Here is a 21,748-nt window from a genome sequence, read left to right as displayed (position 1 = left end):
GTCCCTCTCCGTGTGATTGATTCACGCAAGGTCACCCAGTGAAAGCGGCACAAATAACCAGTCATTTCTCAAAAAACAATTTTCCCCAAACTTAATCCTGATTTTGTACCCAACCATTATCGTGTCCATCCTTTAATCCTTTCGTGGAGTCCAGTTTCTCTCCCAAGCTGCAGGGCGGAGAGCTTGTCACCGAGCACCAAGGACAGTGTTCGGGCTGTCCACGCTGCGCCCCCGAACCGCCTGAGCCCCAGGGCTGCGGGTGTGCGACGCGGCGCTCTGGGTGCGACTGCAGGTCCTCACGCGGGGACGTGAAGAAAGCTCCGTCGCCGTGCAGCTGCAGCGGACTTTGTAAACTCACACGAGAGTGTGTGGATTTTTCAAATACCCTATTTTTAGTGAGAAACAGGCTCAGCGGTGGTTTTGAAAAGGGGTCACAGGTAAGGAAGCCACAGAGAAATAACGCTTGTCCTTAGAGAGGGAGGCGGCGTCTGCGGTTAGTTTCCGGCGTCGCCCTCTCCTCTGAAACCAGGGAGCTGCTTCCCGGTGGCCGCCAGCGGCGGACGTGTTCCCGGAGAGCTGGGCCGTCGCGTCTCTCGTCAGCTTGTTCCGCCGTCCTCCTCGTCCGTTAATCCTGTTCAGAATCTGTTGTGGGGTTTCAATCTGCCTTGGCTTTTACTTATCAGCGTTTGCTCATTTTCTTTTCCGACAGTGAAAAGGGTCAACGTGTCTGAGCGATTCCGGAGGAGAGCGCCCGGTCCGTGCCGGGACGCGCTTGGGCCTGGACCGGAGCTGCCTGGGGACAAGGCGTCGCGGGAAAGAGAAGGGGACACAAAACCCAGCCACTGCTGCCCCACGCGTTGCGTGGGAACCGGTGTGTTTATCGCAGGAATGGAGGCAGAGAGTAAGAATCAAGGAGAATGTGGAAACTCGTGGGGGAAAGCAAGCCCCCGCCCGGCCCCCTCTTTGTGCCGTGGGCTTTCCCGTGGCTTTGGGCGCGAGGACGGCAGCTGCGTTCCCTGTGCGTGGACCACCGCCGTGGCTGGCCGGGCTGGGGGGGGGGCGTTGTCCTCCGTGGCCCCCCCGTCCACCGCCTCCCACCACTTCTCGCCATCCTCCTTCCCTCGGATCTCTCTGCTGGCGCATGTTTTAGGTTGAAGTCACACAGTCCCCCGTCTTCACCATTTTGCCTGAGCTCCTGTACAGATTGAGGAATAAAGCTGCAGGCCAGTGAGCTGTGCCGACTGTACGACGGATGTCCGACCTGCCCCGTGGGGCACGCTCCACGCCCGAGTCCCACGCCCGAGTCCCACGCCCGAGTCCCACGCCCGAGTCCCACGCCCGAGTCCCACGCCCGAGTCCCCAAGCGGCCGCGAGGAGAGCACCCCAGGACAAACGGAAGTACGTCTCCTACTCCTTCCCTCCGAGCCACACCAGGTACTTTATTACTCTGCTCCACGTTCAGATCACGATTCTCCTACACGAAATCTTGATTGTTCCCGGACAATCTAATTGACTTTCCTTTTTCTCTTTGACCAAAAAAAAAATCCAAAACAAAAAACGTCATTACAGCTCTAAGTTACTGTACACTTACTGACACAAATACATATCCTTCGATTCTTTCCCCCAAACACGTGAATTCCAAAGGCTCCACGCCGTGGCCGTCTGTCCAGGTCTGCCTTCCCCACGCACAGGGCTGGCTGCCTTCGGGACCCAGGAGAGCGGGTTCTTCTTCACGAACGGAGAGCGGCGGTGACCGCGGCAGGCAGCAGGCGGGGGTCCTTTTGCTGTTTGTCCCTTTGTCCCCTTTCCGGTGGACTGGCTCTCCCAGTGACCAGCCGGCCTGGGACGTCTCGGGCCACTGCAGGGCTTTGGTTTAGGGTGACGGGTGGGGAATGCCGCAGGGCCTGCCGTCCCACCACCCGTCAGAAGGAAGACGGCTGGACTCCGGCGCCGGAGTCTCCCCAGGAGGCCGTGGCTGGCTCCCGCGTGGGAGGCTGGATCCTGGGCTGCGCGTCTCCTGGCTGAGCGCAGGGGGGCACAGCTCCTTCCTGCGCACACCTGCAGCCGGTGCCCCCGTGTCTGCCTTGTCGCCGTCCCTGTCCCTCGCCTCCCAGGCCCTGTCCCGGGGCCGCCCTGTCCTCGGGGTTCGCAGACCGGGTCCTCCGTCTCCACTCTTGCTGGGGCCGTGCCCCGGGCCGCCGCCACTCCCGAGAGTGTGGAACGCAGCCCCGGCCAGACGGGGGCTGGCGCAGCCCCCAGAAGTGGGCTGGGACCTGGCAGGGACGGATTCTCTCTGCCTTTCTGGCGTTATTATTATTATTATTATTATTTTCACTTCGGTGCTATGATCATAATGGGGGCTCTCAGGAAGGAGAGGAAAATAATGTGTTCCAACCGTCACCACTGAGCTCTAAATTAAACTTATTTAAATGAATAGGCTCAGTGAATGTTCAGCTTTTGTCAGGGTGCCAGTGACTTTCTTCCTTCAGCGTCTCCTGCTGAAATTTCCCAGATGAGCCTCGCGACGGCGCCGCCCCGGAGCCGCTGGTGCTCACCGGTGTCCGCTAAGTGCCGTTCCGGAGAGATAAAACTGCGCATTAAGCCAAACACTCGAGCAAAATTGGTCCACCCTTATTATTTATAAATGAGGAGCTCTCAGAGCGTGCTGGGGCCCGCCGTGGATTCTGTGGGCGGTAAAGAAGACTGGTGTGCTTTGCGAGCCATTGAACTCGGACGTGTCCGCATATAATTTAAAAACCATTTCTTTTCCTTTGGCCACCATCGCGCCGGAGATGGTGGCCGGAGGCCAATGGTAGGGAGTTCATCTGTTTGGATGGAAGGGCTGGCTCTGGCCCCTTCCCGGGGCTAATCCAGGTCCGAAGCCCCCTCCCAGCAGCGGCCAGCCACCGGCCAGCTTTGCTGTGGGCGATGTCCAACCTTTCCATCGCACAGTGCACACACACTCACTACTAAAATTCCGCGGTGCACCCAAAACTACAGTTCTTCCTGGTTGACTAGGTATCACTAATGTGATTCATTCACATTGGACGTCTGTGGTTGTGTTGGCTGTTGTAATTTTTTTATTTGACAATCTAAGGGAAAAGAGGTCAGTGCCCCTGACTAAAGAGTGGGGCACTGCCTGTTTTAAAAATTCTGCAGCACGCCGGTTGAAAATCGCTGACTGTAGCAGCGAAGACGGAGTTCTCTCTGGGTGTGAGGATGGAGAAACAACAGACCAGTGGAGCCGGAGGGAGAGCGTGGTGACACCTACACACGTTTTGCCGCCTGATTGTTGGCAAAGCTCCAGACCTTTCTTCCGAGGAAAGGAGACCTTCTTCAGGAATGCTGTGGGAAAAGCTGGATATCCGCAATATTTTTTAAAGGAGCTCGGACCACTACCTTACATTGTATAGGTTTAGAGCTAGAAGGAGGGAGGGAGAGAAACGTCAATGTGTGCTGGCTCTCACACGCCCCCTACTGGGGACCTGGCCCCCAACCCAGGCATGTGCCCTGACTACATAAAATTAGTGTACGAAGAAGAATCATAAAATGTAGAATCATAAAACCTGCTGGAAATATCTTTATCTCCCTGAGGTCACATTAGACAGTAACCATGAAACGCTTTTAAATGAACAGATTAGACCTCATCAAAATATACAATTAAGAAAATGAAAATGCCAACCACAGACCTGGAGAAAACATTTGCAATATATACACCTGCCAGAAGGCTTGTATTCACGGGCTGTACCTTGGAGAATTCTATAAACCGCTGATTTTTTTAAAAAAGGGCACCGGTGTCTCAAGAGACGTTTCACCACCGACGGCACAGCACTGGTCAAGGAGCCAATAATGAGATGCTCGACCCCGTGGGTCATCGGGGAACGCAAGGGAAAACCAGAAGGAAATCTGGTTTTCTCTCCGCTAAAGTGATCCATTTTCAAAGGACCGACGCTCATAAAGGTCCGTCAGCAGGTGGGGTCCCCGAAACGTCTGTGTGTTGCTGGTGGGAACATAAAATATGGCGACAACTCAGCGTGCATGAGGGTGGCTGCTCATGATGCGAAACACAGCCGGGCAGACGCCATGCTCTGCCGGTTCCTCGGGAGATGGGAGGGCAGACCCTGAGCAGCATGGGTAAGAACGTTCCGCCCCTGCTGGCGTGGCTCAGTGGACTGAGTGCAGGCCTGTGAACCTCAGGGTCGCCGGTTCGATTCCCAGTCGGGACACATGCCTGGGTTGTGGGCCTGATTCCCCAGTAGGGGGCGTGAGAGAGCCAGCCGCACATTGATGCTTCTCTCTCTCCCTCCCTTCCTCCCTCCCTTCCTCTCTCTAAAAATAAATAAATAAAATATTTTTAAAAATAAAATAGGTAAATAAAATCTTTGAGAATTGCTATAGATTAACATTATCAGTCAGGGTTTAATCAGAGATGAGAAACTACTAGGGCATTCCATATATATATATATATATATGTCACACACACATATAATGATGTGTGTGCAATAACAACTACACGATATGAAATCCTACGTGCACACAAGGAACAGTAATTCTACATCAGAACACTGTCTGCAGGGGTTTGTGGCACGTTCCACCTGAGTCAGCGGGAGAGCGGGGGAGCCGTGCGTGGGGGGCTGTGGTGCTGACCTTGGTTGGTGCCGGCCGCTGGGAGTGGAATTCTGTGAAACGGGGCGGGGGAGGGGCAGGGACTAGCGAGCTGAGGCCCACGACCGGGAGTGGGAGCCCACGGCCGCCGGCAGAAGGCCGCACCAGTCCTCACTGACTTCGATCTTGGTGGCACGGGGACCCGCAGCGGCCAGGGCCCTCCCTCAGGATGCTGAACGCCCACCCGTGGCCCCGGATCAGAGGCGGTGACAGAGGACCCAGGGAAGAGGGAGCAGACGCAGGCCGGTCCTGGGCCGGCAGGTAAGCGACAAGGTGTCCGGACATCTGCCCTCCCCGCTGCCCCTCTGAGGGGAGCCCTGGGGACACGGCGGAGCCCGGCCACATGGGCACCTCCTAGTTGCCACGAGTCCCTGTGCGTGACCCCTGCTCTGCCAGGATCGGCCGGTTCAGACTCGAAGAACGAAGACTGTCCCATCGCGCTGCACCACCGCTGTGCAGCCGTGTGACTCGGACAAGTGACCGGAACTCTCCGGAGTGAGAGTCCTGCTCCAGAGAGTCAGACAATGACCACAGTTCCTGTGGACGACGCTCGTGTGCAGAGAGGGAAACAGAGCACGTAAAACAAGAAGCCACAGAGCCGTGCCGCCCACGCCAGCCCCCTCCGCACAACCACTGCGTCCCCTCGTCACCAGGGGGACCCTCTTCCGTCCCTAACCGGCTCAGGCGGTCGCTCAGAGCATCTCGTCATGGGGAACCACATCATGGAACTGCATCAGGACGTGCTCTGCAAACCTGGTTCATGCACACACACGCACACACGCACACACGCACATGCACACACAGACGTATGCAGCGTGCTCAGAGTCTGCGGGCGCCGGTGACAGCTCAGTCTGGAAGGGGCATTTATCAAGTGAGCCGCTGCGCTCACGAAGCCCGGTTAACAGGAGAATCTGCCTCAAAATAGCCTGGCACGGGCCCGTGCTTTTCTCCAGGATCGGTAACAGAGCCGGGCTTGGGGACTCGTGCATTTGCATCACACACGGCCGCGCGGAGAGACCTCTCCCGGACTCGGTGCACGTGGCCGTCACAGTCTGTCACAAAGGCGGCTGGTCACGGGCCCACATGCCGCATGTTAGGTAAAAAGAGGTGAAAGAGCTCACCTGAGCTGCTGCTAAATTACTCAACCCTTTCCCTGAGGGGCAGAAGCGGGTGAATTCCTCCCTCCCCACGGGCGGTCGGCACGCCTGCTGGGGGGCCTGCCCGCCAGCCCAGGACAGCGCCTGCCCAGGTGGTCCAGGAGGAAGGGGCGCGCCGCTGCTGGGCCGCCCACTGGATACGGCGGTCCACGCAGAATGAGCTGCAGGCTCCACCGGAGAGCCGGGGGGTGGGGGTGGGGGCGCTGCTCCGTGAGCCTAGCAAGCCTCAGGACGCAAGGTCAGCGTGCGGAAGCCCACGCTCTCGCTGCGTGCCAGCCAACCCCCACTCCAACTCGAAATCTATTTTTAAACCACCACTTATCAAGGACTGTGAAGCTCAGATGTGCAGAAATAAATCTGAAATAAAATGTGTTTAAGACCTGGACACTAAACCTGCAAAATGCTGCTGAGGGCAATTACAGCACGCGGAAGTAAATGGGACATTAATCTCTGCTTACGCGTCGGAAGAGAAAATGCTGTGCAGGTGTGAGACCTCGCCAGCGTGACCTTGGGTTAAACGTCCACTCGGCCACGGCCCTCGAGGCCTCTCTCGTCCAAGGGGACAGGCTGGACCTGAGCTCCCGATGCACACGGGGGGGGGGCCCGCTGAAACGATGTGGGACACGGAGGCCAGAGTGGGGGGACTTGCTCCGTGGGGTTTGAGACTCGTCGGGGAGGCGCAGTGATGGGTCAGTCAGTCCGAGTGAGAACAGACACCCTGTGCTGCCGAGCCGGAAAGGGGGCCCGGAAACAGGCCCGCGCCCGTACCGTCCACCGACTTCCTCCACGTGCGCAGCGTCGGCCCGCCGGGGAGGACAGGCCGCTGGGCAAACGGGGCTGGCACTCTCGAGGGCCTGTAAACAGGAGGCTCAGCCTTGATCCCCCTCCCACGGGGGGCACTCATAGACCTGAAGTGGGCCGTGAACTGCACTCTTGCGGGAGACACTGAGAGCACCCCAAGACGACACACACAGGAGAAGGTACACATGGCCGGCTGCACTTGGGCAAAATTAAAAACTGCTCCTCTTCAAAAGGCATGCTTTCGGAAGCCCAAGTCCAAGCCGCAACGTGGGAGGGGATATTTGGAAACTACGCGTGACGAAGGACTTGTATCCAGACGACAACGGGACTGGAGACTCGAGGAGACACACAGCTCCGTCCGTTTCAAAATACGGGCGAAACCGGAGCCCCCACACCGAACGGCAGGCACGCGCCGCAGGAGCACAGCGGTCGAGAGTGAAGGTCCAGGGAAAACCACGGCACAGCGCCACCACGCACGCACCAGCGGGCCAGAGCTGAGGAACGGCCGTGCCGGCCGCTAGGGGCAGGAGGGGGCAGGAGAGGGGCAGGAGGGGGGCAGGAGGGGGGCAGGAGGGGGCAGGAGGGGGGCAGGAGGGGGGGGGGCAGGAGGGGGGACAGGAGGGGGGGGGGCAGGAGGGGGACAGGAGGGGGGGGCAGGAGGGGGGGCAGGAGGGGGGACAGGAGGGGGGGCAGGAGGGGGGACGGGAGGGGGGACAGGAGGGGGGCAGGAGGGGGACAGGAGGGGGGGGGGCAGGAGGGGGACAGGAGGGGGGGCAGGAGGGGGGACAGGGAGGGGGGACAGGAGGGGGGGGGGCAGGAGGGGGGACAGGAGGGGGGGCAGGAGGGGGGGGGGACGGGAGGGGGGGACAGGAGGGGGGGCAGGAGGGGGGCAGGAGGGGGGACGGGAGGGGGTACAGGAGGGGGGCAGGAGGGGGGGGGGCAGGAGGGGGGGACGGGAGGGGGGGCAGGAGGGGGGACGGGAGGGGGGGACGGGAGGGGGGGCAGGAGGGGGACAGGAGGGGACAGGAGGGGGGGCAGGAGGGGGGCAGGAGGGGGGGGGGCAGGAGGGGGGCAGGAGGGGGGCAGGAGGGGGACGGGAGGGGGACAGGAGGGGGGCAGGAGGGGGGGACAGGAGGGGGGCAGGAGGGGGGACGGGAGGGGGGGACAGGAGGGGGGCAGGAGGGGGGGCAGGAGGGGGGACGGGAGGGGGTACAGGAGGGGGGCAGGAGGGGGGCAGGAGGGGGGGACGGGAGGGGGGGCAGGAGGGGGGACGGGAGGGGGGGACGGGAGGGGGGCAGGAGGGGGGGCAGGAGGGGGGGGGGCAAGAGGGGGGCAGAAGGGGGCAGGAGGGGGCAGGAGGGGGGCAGGAGGGGGCAGGAGGGGGCAGGAGGGGGCAGGAGGGGGCAGGAGGGACCCGAAGGCGCTGCCCCCGGGAGCGCACAGCGGAAGGACCAGCGCTGACAAAGGGTTTGTTTGGCACACTCTAAACGTGCAAAACATACGTCCTCCTTATGACGAAAACCGTCACCCCTAGAGGCTGACCCAAAGGAGAGGAGAACACGCACTAACCCGCACACTTGTGCACACTCGTTCAGTGTGGCCCTCGGCTGCCAGGGACTAAAAGACAACCTGCCTCCCGTCCCAGGGGGAATAGATCCATGCTTCGTGCGCAAACCGGCTGCCACGTGGACACGGGCTACTCGGTCAGACGGGCGCTGGGGGGCGGCCGCGGAGGCGGTGGGAGGCTCACACGCTTGGCTCCCGCAAGGGGCCAACCCAGGCTTGAACCGGCCCCGCCCACTCGCTGCGTGTCTCCAAGTCGGGGTTTGCTCACGCGTGAACTGGGAATGTCGTAGCGGCGCCTGCCTCACGAGCTCGTGGCAGGACACGCGGGGAACGGGAAGACTAAATGCTGCCGCGACCGACGATGCCGTCGTCCTCGCCGCGTCCACCTGGTCCCCGACGACGGGTCCACGGGGCGCTCGCCCGTCGCTGTGACGCGCTGTGGCCCGCCCGAGGTGTGAGCCAGCCGACGCCGCCCTTGCCCTTCACCGGAAGGCCGCCTACAAATCTAAGGTGCAGAGATACGTATTCATGGGACGCACCTTCCCAGATCTACATCCACCTGAGCCCTGACCCGTGAGGCTTTCTCGAAACTGGTAAATGGGAGACGACGGAGACTTCTTCGTCAACAAGCATCTTCTTTCCTCTTAAAACGCGTCCCCGTTCTACGATAAAACAGTAAATGCTCTGTGGGAGGTGCACTTCCTGATGCCCTCCAGGTCCCAGGTCCCCAGTCTCTCACCTGAGACGTGTCATCGGCAAGACACGTCTGACCCTGCGGCGATACGGCACAGAAGCAGCCGGAAAGGCCCCCGCTCCACACGGAGAAACCGTGATAGATGGAGACGAGGGTAACGGAAGACAGATAGCTCTTATTTTCCTTTGTGCAGAAGCCCTCACTTGAAAATCAAATTCAGCAGACTACTGTGCGATGTCATTTCATGCCTAAAATTACATTTCCTCTCGTGAGGTTTCTCAGGGGCCAGATTTCTAAACCATCCCCCCCCGGGAGCCTGAGAAAGACTTCCCCACCAACCACACAGGGGATTGCGGGAACAGCCCGAGTGTTTGTGAAGACCCGAGGTCCCCGCCCCCTCGCCCGTGCACCTAGGAATCAAACTCCATATTGCATCCCGTCGTGTACTTTTGTGATTAGACCTTAAACCTAAGTTTCCTTCATCCCAGAGGTAGAAGAGGCAGGGAGAATAAATTTGCCTTAAAGTGAGCGAAATAGCTAGAGAGCCACCTCAAATGTCAAGGTCATTACCAGATTAAAGCAGTGGGGAAGTTAGCTGTTTGCTGCAACGTGCAAAGGGCGCAGCCCCTCGGAAGCGACGCAGGGTGCCCCCCGCCTTCGAGGGATGACAGACCTCGGCGTTCCCAAACGGGTGCCTCTGAGATCCTACAGCCGACAGCCACGACATGAACCGCCGTGACACGCAACCGCACGGAGAAAATGCCAAGACATAACATTGAGCAAAAGAACCAGACAAAAAATCACACATGCTAACTGCACTTAGAAAAGATTTAAAAACGGGCAGAACTGGTGTCGGACATTAGAAGAGAAGGCGGCAGTCTCGGTGTGGGGGGGCGGCCACCAGGGGACACGCGGCAGGCGGGCAGGCGGGCAGGCCGTCCGGGGCGGAGACTGCCCCAGGCGGGGGCCCGGGGGCTGGGGGCCTGGGCACAGCCACTCTGGGAAGGCGGCTCCTCAACACTTTCTCTGCCTCGGGTTTCACAAAAATATTTGCAATTATGCAAATGAAAGCCATTTACAAGTGGCAACCTCAAAGGTGAGATGTTCTATTTTTATCTTTTATGCATCTTATTTTTGTCATTTTAAAACCCATTTATCCATGTTTGGAAGTGGGACCTCAATATCAGCTTCCCGGTGTCTGAGAGCCACCCCTCAGCGGGGATGGCTGTCCCTACAGGCCTGTCCCCGAAGCGGCTCCCCCGACGGAGCGAGGGACAGCGGGCACCTGCCTGAGCGAGGGGCTCACGCGGACACGAAGCCCGGAGCTCACAGCCTCACTGACCGAGCGAGGGAGCGACGAACCCGCATCAGAGTTTGTGTTCGGCTTGAGCACTCCTCCGCGGAAACCATGCCGGCGATCCAGAAGTCCGCAGCTGTGGGCAGCTGGTGACTGGCAGCTTCATCACCACAACCCACCCACTCACGCATCCCGTCTCGTGCAGAGGTTCTGTGGCAAAACATCTAATCGCCCAGGTGACTCAGCCCCTCTACAGCCCAGATTTGGCGCCCTGTGACTCCCGGCTTTTCCCAAAACTAAAATCACCTTTGAAGGGGAAGAGATTTCAGACCCTCGATGACATTCAGGAAAACACGACAAGGGCAGCTGATGGCGACTGGGAGACCTGTGGGAGGTCCCAAGGTGCCCACTCTGCAGGGGACTGAGGCGTCATTGTCCTGTGTACCATGTTTCTCCCTCAGTAAATGTCTCCGTTTCTCGTATTCCGTGGCTGGACACCTCTGGACAGACCTTGCGCATACACAGACCTACACGGGGCTGGGCTCAGCTGCCAGGCCGGGGGACGCAGGGCAGAGCTGTTCCGGGGGGGGTGTTGCCTTTGGTGCTCGGCACCTGGGTCCTGCTCAGACACCACAGGCGCAGGGCCGGGAGGGGGGCCATATTTCCTGCCTGCCAGGGGCACCCCACTCGCCAGGCCTGCACGGCCCCTTGGCCCCTGGAATTCTAGATCAACAGCCTGAGCGTGCGGATGCAGCATGCGTGTGTATGTGCTCCCCTGCACGTACCAGAGCTCAGGCCCTGGAGGGTGGAACAGAGGGCGGGACGGCAGTGATGCAGGGACTCAGGGCCACTACGGGGCGGCAGAGACGCCCCCACCCGCAGGGCGACTGGCAGCTGCAGGGCTCCGCACGGAGCCCAGGTAAGTGATTGGCCCGGGGAACCTGCGGCACAGATGTGGGACTGGGGTTTCATTCCTTATTTATCGGGTCGGCTCGTTTACTCAGCGAATGCGCCGCCGTGAACATCCCCGAGCTGGGCTGCTGGGCCGGGTGCACGGGGAGGTGCCGGAAGATCCGTAAATCCCGGAGCGGAGCGGAGCGGCAGAGAGGGTAATGGAAGGGGATCTATGGGGAACCGAAGTCGCGCTAAGTTGCGTTGTAAATAAACGTGTGTTTGCCAGGGAGTTTCAGGGGGAGAAAACACGCGTCCCTCAAAACAAAGATGCCCGTGACTGTGGAAAATAAACGAAAGGCTGAGAGAAGCCCCACGCTGCTGGCGTGGGCCCTGGCGTCTCAAGCGAGCCCTGCAGTGATTTCGGATGCCCAGAAAGAGGAGTTTCGTGCACACGGCAGCCAAAAGAAAGTTGGCGTGGCTGCACTGAGATCAAAACAAATTCTGAGACAAAAACTGTTACGAGATGGAGAGGAGTTATGGGATGATAAAAGGTTGATTCTTAAAGAAGAGGGAGTGGTTGTCCCCACAATGCACGGAGACCCAGATCCTCGGAGCAAGTCCGAGAGAACCGGGGGCAGAAATAAACGGTCCGCCGGTAGCTGGGGGCTTCCCTCCCCAGCATGAAAACGCCCTCCCAGCAGCGAGGGGGACGCCTGCGCAGAAAGGGAGCCGCACGCGGAGGACCTGGACGGCGCTGTCAGCCCCCTGGGCCCGGCCGACGGCCGCGTGGCGCTGCTCGGGGGAGGAGGAGGAGATGCGTCTCCCGTCGGGGACACGTTCTCCGTAACAGACGGTGGTGTGTTGGGCTTACAGGTGATTTTCAAGACACTTTAAAACGCTGAAGTCGTGGAGAGTTTGCTCTCCAACGGCCATTCAGTGAAAGCAGAATAGCAGGAGATGCTGAGGAACCTCACCCACAGGTGGCAGTTAATCAACACAACTGTGGAACAACCAACCCGTCCGAGCCGTGGCAATCGGGCCGTGGTGGTGTGCACTGGTTTGCAAGCGCGGTCACGAGGCTGAGTGAGTGAATACTCCATCCTTTGTGCTAACTTCTCGTGCAAGGGGGACCCCGGGTCTCAGCCCTGTGGCAGGCCAGACGCACGGAAACCTCGGGCTCTTCTCCACAATGCAGTTCCTCACCCTTCTTCGGGAATGAGCGTTGTGCACCAGCCCCCCCCCTACTCCTTCACCGGGACCTCGGTCAGTCCCGGGTGGGGCGGGAACAGACGGCGACCTTCGGAGACTCCTGGGCTCTCTGAGGGAGGCACCCGCGTTGCAGGGGGTCCATGCACGTGTCTGAAGTCCTGTCACTGAGCCAACGGCCAAAGTTCAGTGAAATGTGCCAAATCGAAATGAACGGAAACCTGGCCAAACTCCGAGTCGGATTGGAGAAGGCGGGACACACCCGCGAAACCGAGACCCTCCGGGTGCGACCCGACCAGAAAGTCCAGGGCCTGTGCAGGGTTTTGGAAGTCCCAGGAGTCTTCGTCGGTCACCGACGTCCAGTCACCACCGCCGTGGACTAGCCGTGCGCAGGCCGGACTCCCGTCTGTCTTCTGCGTCCTTCGGTTGTTCTGGTCCGCAGGCAGAGCGTTGTGGACAGGACGGGGAGGGCCGGGCTGCTAACTGGGCCTGACCGTGTCGATGGCGGCTGCGCACTGACCCTCCTGCACCGGGAAGGAAGTCGGCAACCAACACAGCAGCCCCGTGAGCGAGCCGGTCTGGCCGGCACCGTGAGGCTTTTCGGTGTTTGATGTTCGTCGGCAACACGACTCTGGAATTGCAGAAACTGTCGCGTCACAACTCTGAATACCCCTTCCCAGGCTGCGGAAGGCCCCTTGGCGAGCGGCTGGGGCACGTGGCCGCACAGCCTCCCCCACCCCACGGCAAGTCAGCGGGAGGGCCCCGGCCTCCTTCTCGGCGGCCCCACGGGCACTGGGGGTCCCCGCCACGCTCACCGCCCTTCACGGCTCACAGGGTCTGTCCTACGGGACGCTCACGCTGTGTGTCATCGCAAAGGGAGGGGCCCGGTGACAGCAGAACACCCTTCAGTTCTGCGTGAGCCTCTCTTGCAGATGGGACCTGCAAACAGTCTCTAAGGGCGGCGGGGGTGGGGGGGGCGACAGCACCTGAGCGTGCACGTTCTGAATGCATCCACTTCGGACAGGTGGTGCCGGGAAGGGCGGCGCCCGGCTTGCCTGCAGGGCTGGGTCTGCGGGTCCAGTCGTCGGGCAGAACAGAAGGAGGTGCATTCTGGGACCGTGGTTCTGCCAAGCGGGAGGAGACTGAACATGCATTTTTTTTGAGCTGCATGATGTCAATGTGAATTGAATTGCATGTTCAAAAATAAAGCTACCTCCTGTGTGAATGGTTACGTGTCTGTGAGAACGCAGCCCACACCCAAAGGGTTATTCTTAGACATATTAAATAACGATGTTTAAGACCCACAGCTCCAGCAAAGGAAACTAAAAGCTGACAAGCTGGTATTTCATTAGAACTTGTCAGGAAACTACAAGCACCTAAACATAATGATATACAGTACAGAGGAAATGTCGTGCGTGGAATAGAAACCAGGTTCCCAAATGGAAAACGGGAAATGTAGAGAATATTATGCGTTTCTGCAGTAACTGCCTCTCAACGCCACACCCCAGATGCTCTCTGAGACGCCACCGGGAGCCCGGGGGGCGGAGCCTGCGGGTGACCTTTCTCGGAGGACGGACCGGGGTCGAGAAGGGCGAGGCCGCCGCGTCACTACCCAAGGCCCCTCGCCACCTGCCGATACCGCGCCGGCTTCACGCATTGCGAGGTGCGCAAGCGCAGAGCCAGAATCCACTAGAGAAAGCCGCGGTTAACAGACAGCGGTCACGGGCGCCAGGCTCCGACCACTGACAAGTCAGCGTGACCGCGGCTGATGCAAATCTACGCGGACAACGCAAATGGCCAAGGGCCAGTTCAACCAGGGGTCAGCGCCCGGAACCAGGACCTCGGCCCAGAGCGGCTCACGCGCCGCCTGTGACGTCCGGGCTTGCTGGGCCCCCTTGTCCCTCCCAGAGCCGAGGCCGCTGCCCTTCGCCCCCGACGGGTGCAGCGAGCGCCCCGAGCTGGCGGGGACCCGCTGCGGAATCCAAGCCCTGCGCCCCGGAGACACGGCCAGTGGGACCCAAGTCCGTCCCGGTGGAACGAATCCCTCCGCCCGCACGCGCCCCTCGCGCGCGCGCGCGCGCACCTGCTGCGCCCTGAACGTCTCCGCTCCGTCTCCGAGGCTTCAGAGCAGGCGTGTTAGGGATCTGTGACGAGCCCCCACGTCCGAGACCCCACGCGGGCTGGGTGGCCTGCAGAACGGCACAGAAGTCCGGGCTGACGGCTGTCGCTCTGGACACAGACGCCGACGGGAACCCATAGTCCACAAAGGGACGAGCGCGAACTCGGACCAGGTCCCCGCGCTGAACGCGCGCATCGGCTCCCCAACACGCGTCTCCCGTGAAACCGCGCTGAAAGCGGCGGCCCCTGGTGCGCGCGCCTCACCCGTGACACAGTCCCACACACTGTGCGGACCCGGGCGGCGCTGGCGGGGTTTACAGTTTCCCAGTAGCGTTTTGGGTTTTTAACAGCAGCAACTTTTCCTCCGTAAAACGCTGATAAAATACCGTTTTTTCTCGTGTATAATATGTGTGTGTAATGCACACCCATGTCATTGGCCCATACTTGCAGGGAAAAAGTCTTTCATTTTAATGTTTTAATTCAATTTTTATTCATTTGTACTTAGATACCTGTTTTTGTCCTACCAAGGAATTTTAGCATTTATTTTTAAACATATCATAGTATGAAAAATGTCATGTAACAAATAACTATGAAATACAAGAACAGGTACAAGGTATTTCTGGTACTACCCATGCATATCACACACAACCTTATGTTTTCCTGGAAAATTTGGGCCCAGAAGGTGCACGTCATGCCCGGCAAACTCGGTACCAGCTGAGGTGTGTGAACATCTCCCCAGTGCCCTGTCCCTCTGCTGACCCCACAGAGCGACGCGAATCTCGGGGGAGCGAGTCCTGGGACGGGGTCTCTGTGCACAGAAGCCAGGCCGCATCCGCTCTCACCCGGAAGGACGACACAGGTGAGTGGAAGGTGACTTGGGGCCTGGCAGTACCTTGCTGCGACTATCATGAAATCACGCATTCTGGTATTCTTACCTAGCGTGAGGTTTAAAATAAACTGGAGAATCGTTTTGGCGGGGGGGGGGGTTTGCTGGGGGAGGGGGGACCGCCTGAGAGGTTGATGCCGACAGGTGGGTTCTGTGCTTGGCGACCCACACAGACCTGCAAGCAGAGGGAGGAAGGGTGGACGCTGGGAGTCTCAGCGGCCCGACGTCCTCTGGTCCAGGACTTGTCAGGGCCCCACCACGGTGCCTGCTACACTTTCCAGGGAAGTCGTGACCCGTCCGCAGCTACTCAAACGGGGTTCGAAGTGGCCTCCCCGGTGGGGACGACAAAACCCAGGGACCCTGGCAGCAAAGGTCCGAGGGGAGACATGAGCTCCTTAGCGACCCCCCGACCTGCCGGGGAGCCTTCGGACCCCCGTGTCGGGGCGGAGCCTGCTCATCTCGGCCGCCGAAACCTGTGGTGTGGACACAGGTGGCCACGCACCGGGGGGCGGAGCACGCGAGCTCTCGTTCCCCTCGACCCGCATCCCCGTTTCCCTGGAAACCACGTCCCCACCCGCACGCGGTGGGTGTTCACGGGAGGCCGCCCTGGCACTCACACTGTAAACAGCACAAACGTGCAGACCCTCACCGCTTCCTGGACCGAGCCATGCCCTCTCTCCCGAGGGCGAGCCGGGGGGTCGCACCCGGGCAGCGGTGACGACGGTCCCCAGGGGTGTCAGGGACGGTCTGGCCAGCTCACGGAGCCCCAGCGAAAAGGAAAACAGGCCGTTTCCTCCTTGGCACCCACACAGCCCGTCGGGCAGCTAGGAGCAGCCTGACACAAATGCCGCAAGGGCGCCTGTCCCAGTCACGCAGAGCTGGCTCAGGCGCCCGGCCAGGCGTCACGGGCCTGTGGTTCTGGGTCGCAGGGGTGGGTCAGAGCCTGGAGCCTCCTGAGCAAAAGGGGGCCCTGGTTCCAGTGTGATGTCCAGCCCCCCAGGCGAGCTCAGGCCTGGGACGCACCCTCTGCACCGTGACGGGGCCTGCCTGTCTTGTCACCGACTTCGTCACACCACAGGCTGCCTCCTGCAAACACCCAGGACTCTGCCCGAGTCTGGGCCGAGGGGCAGCCAATGACGACAGGAGTGGCGGGCAGGTCCCCCTTGTGCTCGCCCAGCGCTGGGGGCCTGAGCTCCAGCAGGAGGCGCTCCCGTGGCCCCAGGGGCCAGCACCCTGGCAGTGCCCGGCCACCAACAGGCTGCTGCTCGACCCCCAGCTCAACCCCCACTGTCTGCAGTCACCACCGTCCGACGGGGGCCGCTTGTCCGTGCGTCCTCCCTGTCTCCGGGGGCCGGGCCGTGGGCAGACACGTCACCTCTGGGAGGAACCGACCAGCTTCCTGTGTGACAGGCACCTGACGGCGACTGACACTGCGCCCCAAGCAGCTTGCGGGTCCTGACGCCGAGGGCGTGTTACCAGACGTCGGTGGGGGCGGGGTGGGGGCCTGGGGGCCTGGGAGTGTGGGGCTGGCCCATCGCCCGCCTGCCTCTCGGGGTTTCCCAGCCTCGCCCGGCTGGCGCGGGGCGGGCTGTTCTGTGTGGTGGACACGGTTCTGGTTCTGGGCGTCGTGGGACCTCAGCCTCATCCCTGGCCCTGCTCACTGGCGACAGCAGCACCCCCCACCCTGGCTGTGACACCCCAAATCTCTCCAGATTGCGACAAACTTTTGGGAAGGGGGTGCAGGGTGAGGAGTCACCTCCGTCAAGGTCCCGCCGTCCCTGTGGAGCCCCCGGGGGACCAGCCGTCCTGTCTCCCTCCCGTCTCCCCTCCTGCGGTGACTTCACTCTCTGTCCCCCCCACAGCACGCACCGTTTGCCGCACCTGCCGCCGGCTCCTCCCCAGCGGCCCAGGGAAGAGCTCGCGCACCGCGACCGGACAGGTTCAAACGGTTACAGTTCCAGCAGCACAGGCAGGAGGCGCCGCGGGGGGCTCCTCCTTCCTCTCAGCGCAGTTTTCTCAGGATCTCGACGCGGCTGTCCCTCCCGGCCCCAGTTTCCCCCTACGAACCACACAGGTCACCTTCCCCGCGCCCCGGGATGCGCGTCCCCGGAGGCCCGTGGGGTCCTGACTCGGCGGCACTCAGGTGGCCCTCGAGGGGGGAGGCCTGCAGGTGGGGACCGGCCACCGTCCCCGAGGCCGCCCGGTCGGCAGTGGGCAGCGGAGCGGGGACGGGCTGGACGTGGTCATCGCACCCTGAGTCAACAGACTCTCCGAGTCCAGGCCTGCTGCTTGCGGTTCAGCGCTTGCCTGTCGCATCCAGGTTTTCAAAACCCACATTGAGCGTGATTTATACGGCTCTGCCGCGCTATTTTCCAAGTCTGCGTACGCGGAGTGGTGGGCGCCATAAATTTTAGTGCGCGATTTTAAACCATTCTGAGCTCCTTTAAGTGTGCCGGAAGATAAAGTGTGTCTGTAATTGTGCTCGTGTGAAGGGTGCTTTCAAGTAAAGAAACATCGACTGCGGGAATAATTTTGCGGCTGGGAGATAAATATTTCCAATATTTTCTCCCACGGAAAATAAAAGGCATGCGCCAGCACTGAACTGCCATCCGTGCTGCTTTGGACCAGGAAGGACTTTCTCCAGATTAAAAAAGAAAAATCAAAAACAAAACCAGAAAACTTTGTTTCAAAGCAGCAGCGTGTGGGGATTTTTCTCGTGTTCTTTTCCTCTCCTCAGGGTACTGCTCAGAGCAGCATTAGGTGCGTGGATTAAAACAAACTGAATTACAAAGAACACAGAGGAAACAAATTCGTCTGAAATGCAAGGATCAAAATGTAACGGTGTGTTGGAGATACGGCAACACAGGCAGCGCAGTAACCTCGCCGTGGGTCTGACCACCATCGTCTCGGAGGAAAGACGAAGGAAAGACCTCTGGGTGCTGCTCTGCACTGCCTTCCTGGGGCTCGGACACAGCCTCACACCCAAGCACCGCAGGAGAAGTGAGCTCTGCCTGCCCCCCAACCTCCGCCCGCCCCCCAAACCCGCCGCCCCCACTCATTCTGCAGAGACTGACCTGTGATGACCTGCTCCCAGGTGTCCTTTCCTGTCGCCCACGAGAGCCCCCAGACCTGCCTGGGGCGGGAAGGGGAGGGCCTGGCTCACCTCCTCTGCCTGATGAAAATGAGGTGAGGCTTTGAAAAATGGTGTCAGGGACATTTTCGTACTTACTTTTAACCTTTTAAATTTTAATAGGAAGTAACCTTTTCCTCCTGTTACGTTTAATTGAATCTCTCCCACTCTCGAAGAAAACCACGTCCGTCTCCATCAGGGGAGCTGGAGACTGCTGTTGAACACTTCCCCGTCAATAAGTCTCGCAAGATCCCCACCAATCAGCTCACACAGCGCCCGATGCCGCTGCGCTGATTGAGTGGGTGACTACTGACTTACAGTGAAAACGGCCGTCTCAGGACGGCCCTGGGGCACGTTCATCTTCGGGCCCGAGTTCCTGTTTCAGACTTTATTTCACCATGGCTAGAGTGCGATCCAAAGACATGAAAAAATAATTCACAGCTGTGCGTTTTTAAAAAATACACGAAGTCCATTTTTCAATGGCATCTGTAATTTGGACAAAACACCCCAGAACAGAGAACAGAAGTTGTTTGGATGAAACTGCCCATCTGTTCCTCAAGTCGCGCATTTCAGAGGCTCGCCGGCAGAAACCCCCTCGCTGTGCGTGCTTCTGCTCGGAGCAGTCCTGACGAGCCCCCGCCGGGCGGAGCGGCTGCTCTGAGTCCCCGTGGATTTGAGGCTGGTCCGCAGTCAGCTGTGACCCCACGTGGGGGACTCCTCCGTCGCCCCGGTGACTGTTTCTCCCTCTTTGCCAAAGTCTACGCTTTTCCACCCGACCTTCAGGGATGGTTACGCATGTTTCTGGTATCCGTGGCTGTACAGCAACAGAGAGAAACCCGAAAGACCAAGTCGGCCACGGAAACGGTCCGTTCACTGACCAGGCTGCAGGCTGAGCTCTGGGTGTGTGTCCTGAGCCGCGTCCCGGGCGTCACCGGCCCCGGAGCTCCGCCCACGCCCCGGTCCCCGCGGAGGCTGTGTCTCAGCACGGCGGGAACGAGCCGAGGGGGGGCGTGATGAGGAGGAGCCGCCTGGGAAATGAGACGGCGAGGAAGGGAGGAGGCGGAGTCCGGCAGGGAGAGGGGAGCGGGTGGGGACCCCCTGTTTCTGGAGGAGCCCGGGGCTCCGAGGACAGGTGCGGGGGGGAGGGGGAGGGCATGGCCGCCTCGACTCTGGGGGAGCCTTGGCCGGGGCGCCAGTCTGGGAAGACCCTGGGGACAGACAGACGGGCAAAGGAAAGGGGGTCACCCGATTTAAGGGACAAAGCGAGGGGGACACAGCGGACCAGGAGGGGGTTCGAGCGCTGGGGTAGGGGGGCAGGGGCTGGGCTGCAGTGCTGACGGCAAACCCTCCTCAGCCCAGGGGGCTGAGCCGAGACGTTCAAAATCTCCATTTAAAACAGGTTCCCACCCACCGTTTATAACGAGTAAATGTAATTGAATAATCGAGTCACTCTGAATTATTCTGGACTCCCGTAACAAAACAAAATCATAAAAAAGTAACGAATCACGTCCTTTCTGTCCCTGTTTACAAACAAAAGCAGGCGTCTGCCCACGACCGTCGCCCTGTTTGGATGGACAGACACCACGTTCGGATGCACGGACGCTCGGGCTAAGACTCGGCTGAGGAGAATCCGTGTCCGTGGCTGGGAACCACTGACCCGAAGCTGCATCCGTGCCCCGAGTCCCGGGCCTCCCCACGCGGAGAGTCAGGGCAACGAAGGGCACCAGGGCCGGGGCGGAGTCCTCTGGTTTCTGTGGAAACGGAGGGGAGGGTGGGAAAGTGGGGGGGTGGGGAGCCTCGGCCAAACAGCCGGATGCAAAACCGGAGCCGGGCTGACACCCCGACACGTCACGTCAAGGCACCGTTCCCACGAGGAAGTCAGACCGACCGGGGACAGAGGAAGAAGAAACACGCAGCGGGAAGACCCCGTGAGCTCCTCGCACGGGTGGGCCGGGCGGGCGGTCTCCGAGCACCACAGACCCCCGGACGTGAGGATGACATGCCTGTGGCTGTTTGCAGGCGAGAGCCGGGGTCCCACCCGGCGGCGCAACGAGAAACCACAGCGTCCTGCAGCCACGTGGCCCAAGCGTGGAAATCGCCCGTGAGCTCTGTGTTCCCACCGCAGACGCCAGCGAGCCCGCTCACCGACCTCCGGGACCCCGGCGGTGGCCGCTGCCCGTCCGTCGGCCGCGGGAGAAGCCTGCTTACTCCACACTGGGGACAAATCAGCCTCCGGATCTCAGCGCAGGGTTCCACTCTTCGCAAAGCGTCAACATCCTTGAATATACCTGAAACGTGGAATAATCTAGTTTGCAGTCGAAGAGCTGACACCTTTGTGCTAATTGAACTCCTTCATCCCTCACTGAGCATCACGCCTCAAATTAAAATCAAGACTTTTCGTCCAGCGTCACAAAACCACAAAACCCATGTCTGATTGTTCGCGGCAGGTCGGGGTCCCCGTCATGCGGACAAGGTGTTATTTTCATCATCTCTCCGTCGCCTGCTGGGTTATTTTTAAGCCTGTCAAAGGGAAAACTGTTTACATGTTAACTAAGCTCCAGCTTCGCCTCGGCCCCCTCTGGAAAGGTGAGTTCTCCTGCAGGCAGCGCCAAACCCCAAGTTCAGGGAAAACCCACCGCTGGTCACGTGTCCCTACAGTTGTTCACAAAACTGCGGAAAGCTCCGCCTTCCGGGGACCCTGCTCCTCATGGGGCTGAAAGGCTCACGGCTTGCTGTGAGGGCACGAGTCCACACACAGAGTGTGGGCGCTGATGCTGGACACAGCTGCTTGGCCGCTTCCCCGGACCGGGGCCAGCCTCTTCCCATCGGAGGCTCCCGAGAGGCTGCGGACCCCTCACAGGGAGCCCCGCGGCCGGCCAAACCCCCTCTGGGTAGAGGGGGCGTCAAGGTCCAGAGAAACGCCACCGATACGGCCGGCGTCCCAGGACTGACCCGTCCACCGTGGGCCCCTCTGTGGCCTCCCGGGGCTCAGCCTCACCCAGGTGACAGCTGCACCCGCCCCGCAGACTCTCCCCGCAGTCACAGGCAGGAGGCACCGACAGGGACACGGGCTCCATGATCCTCTAGGACGGAAACGGAGAAATCTCCGCCGACACGGCAAACCCCACTCGCTGGTCTGCGGCACGGACCTCCGTCTGCGGACTTCAGGACGGACCGCGGGCACAGACCGGGAATGACGGAAGGATACACGGGGGCTGGTGGCTGGAAAGACCAGCAGGAAGGCGCTGTCTGGTGGCACGCGGCACCCAGGCTGGCGTTTCTGTTACCGTGTTCTTTCCAGCACGGATGTCTGCACGCAGAAAAACCCTCACAT

Source organism: Phyllostomus hastatus, unplaced genomic scaffold, assembly GCF_019186645.2.
Source record: "Phyllostomus hastatus isolate PE091 unplaced genomic scaffold, TTU_PhHast_1.1 phas_scaffold_129, whole genome shotgun sequence".
NCBI classification, from domain to species: Eukaryota; Metazoa; Chordata; class Mammalia; order Chiroptera; family Phyllostomidae; genus Phyllostomus; species Phyllostomus hastatus.
This window is presented reverse-complemented; position numbering follows the sequence as displayed.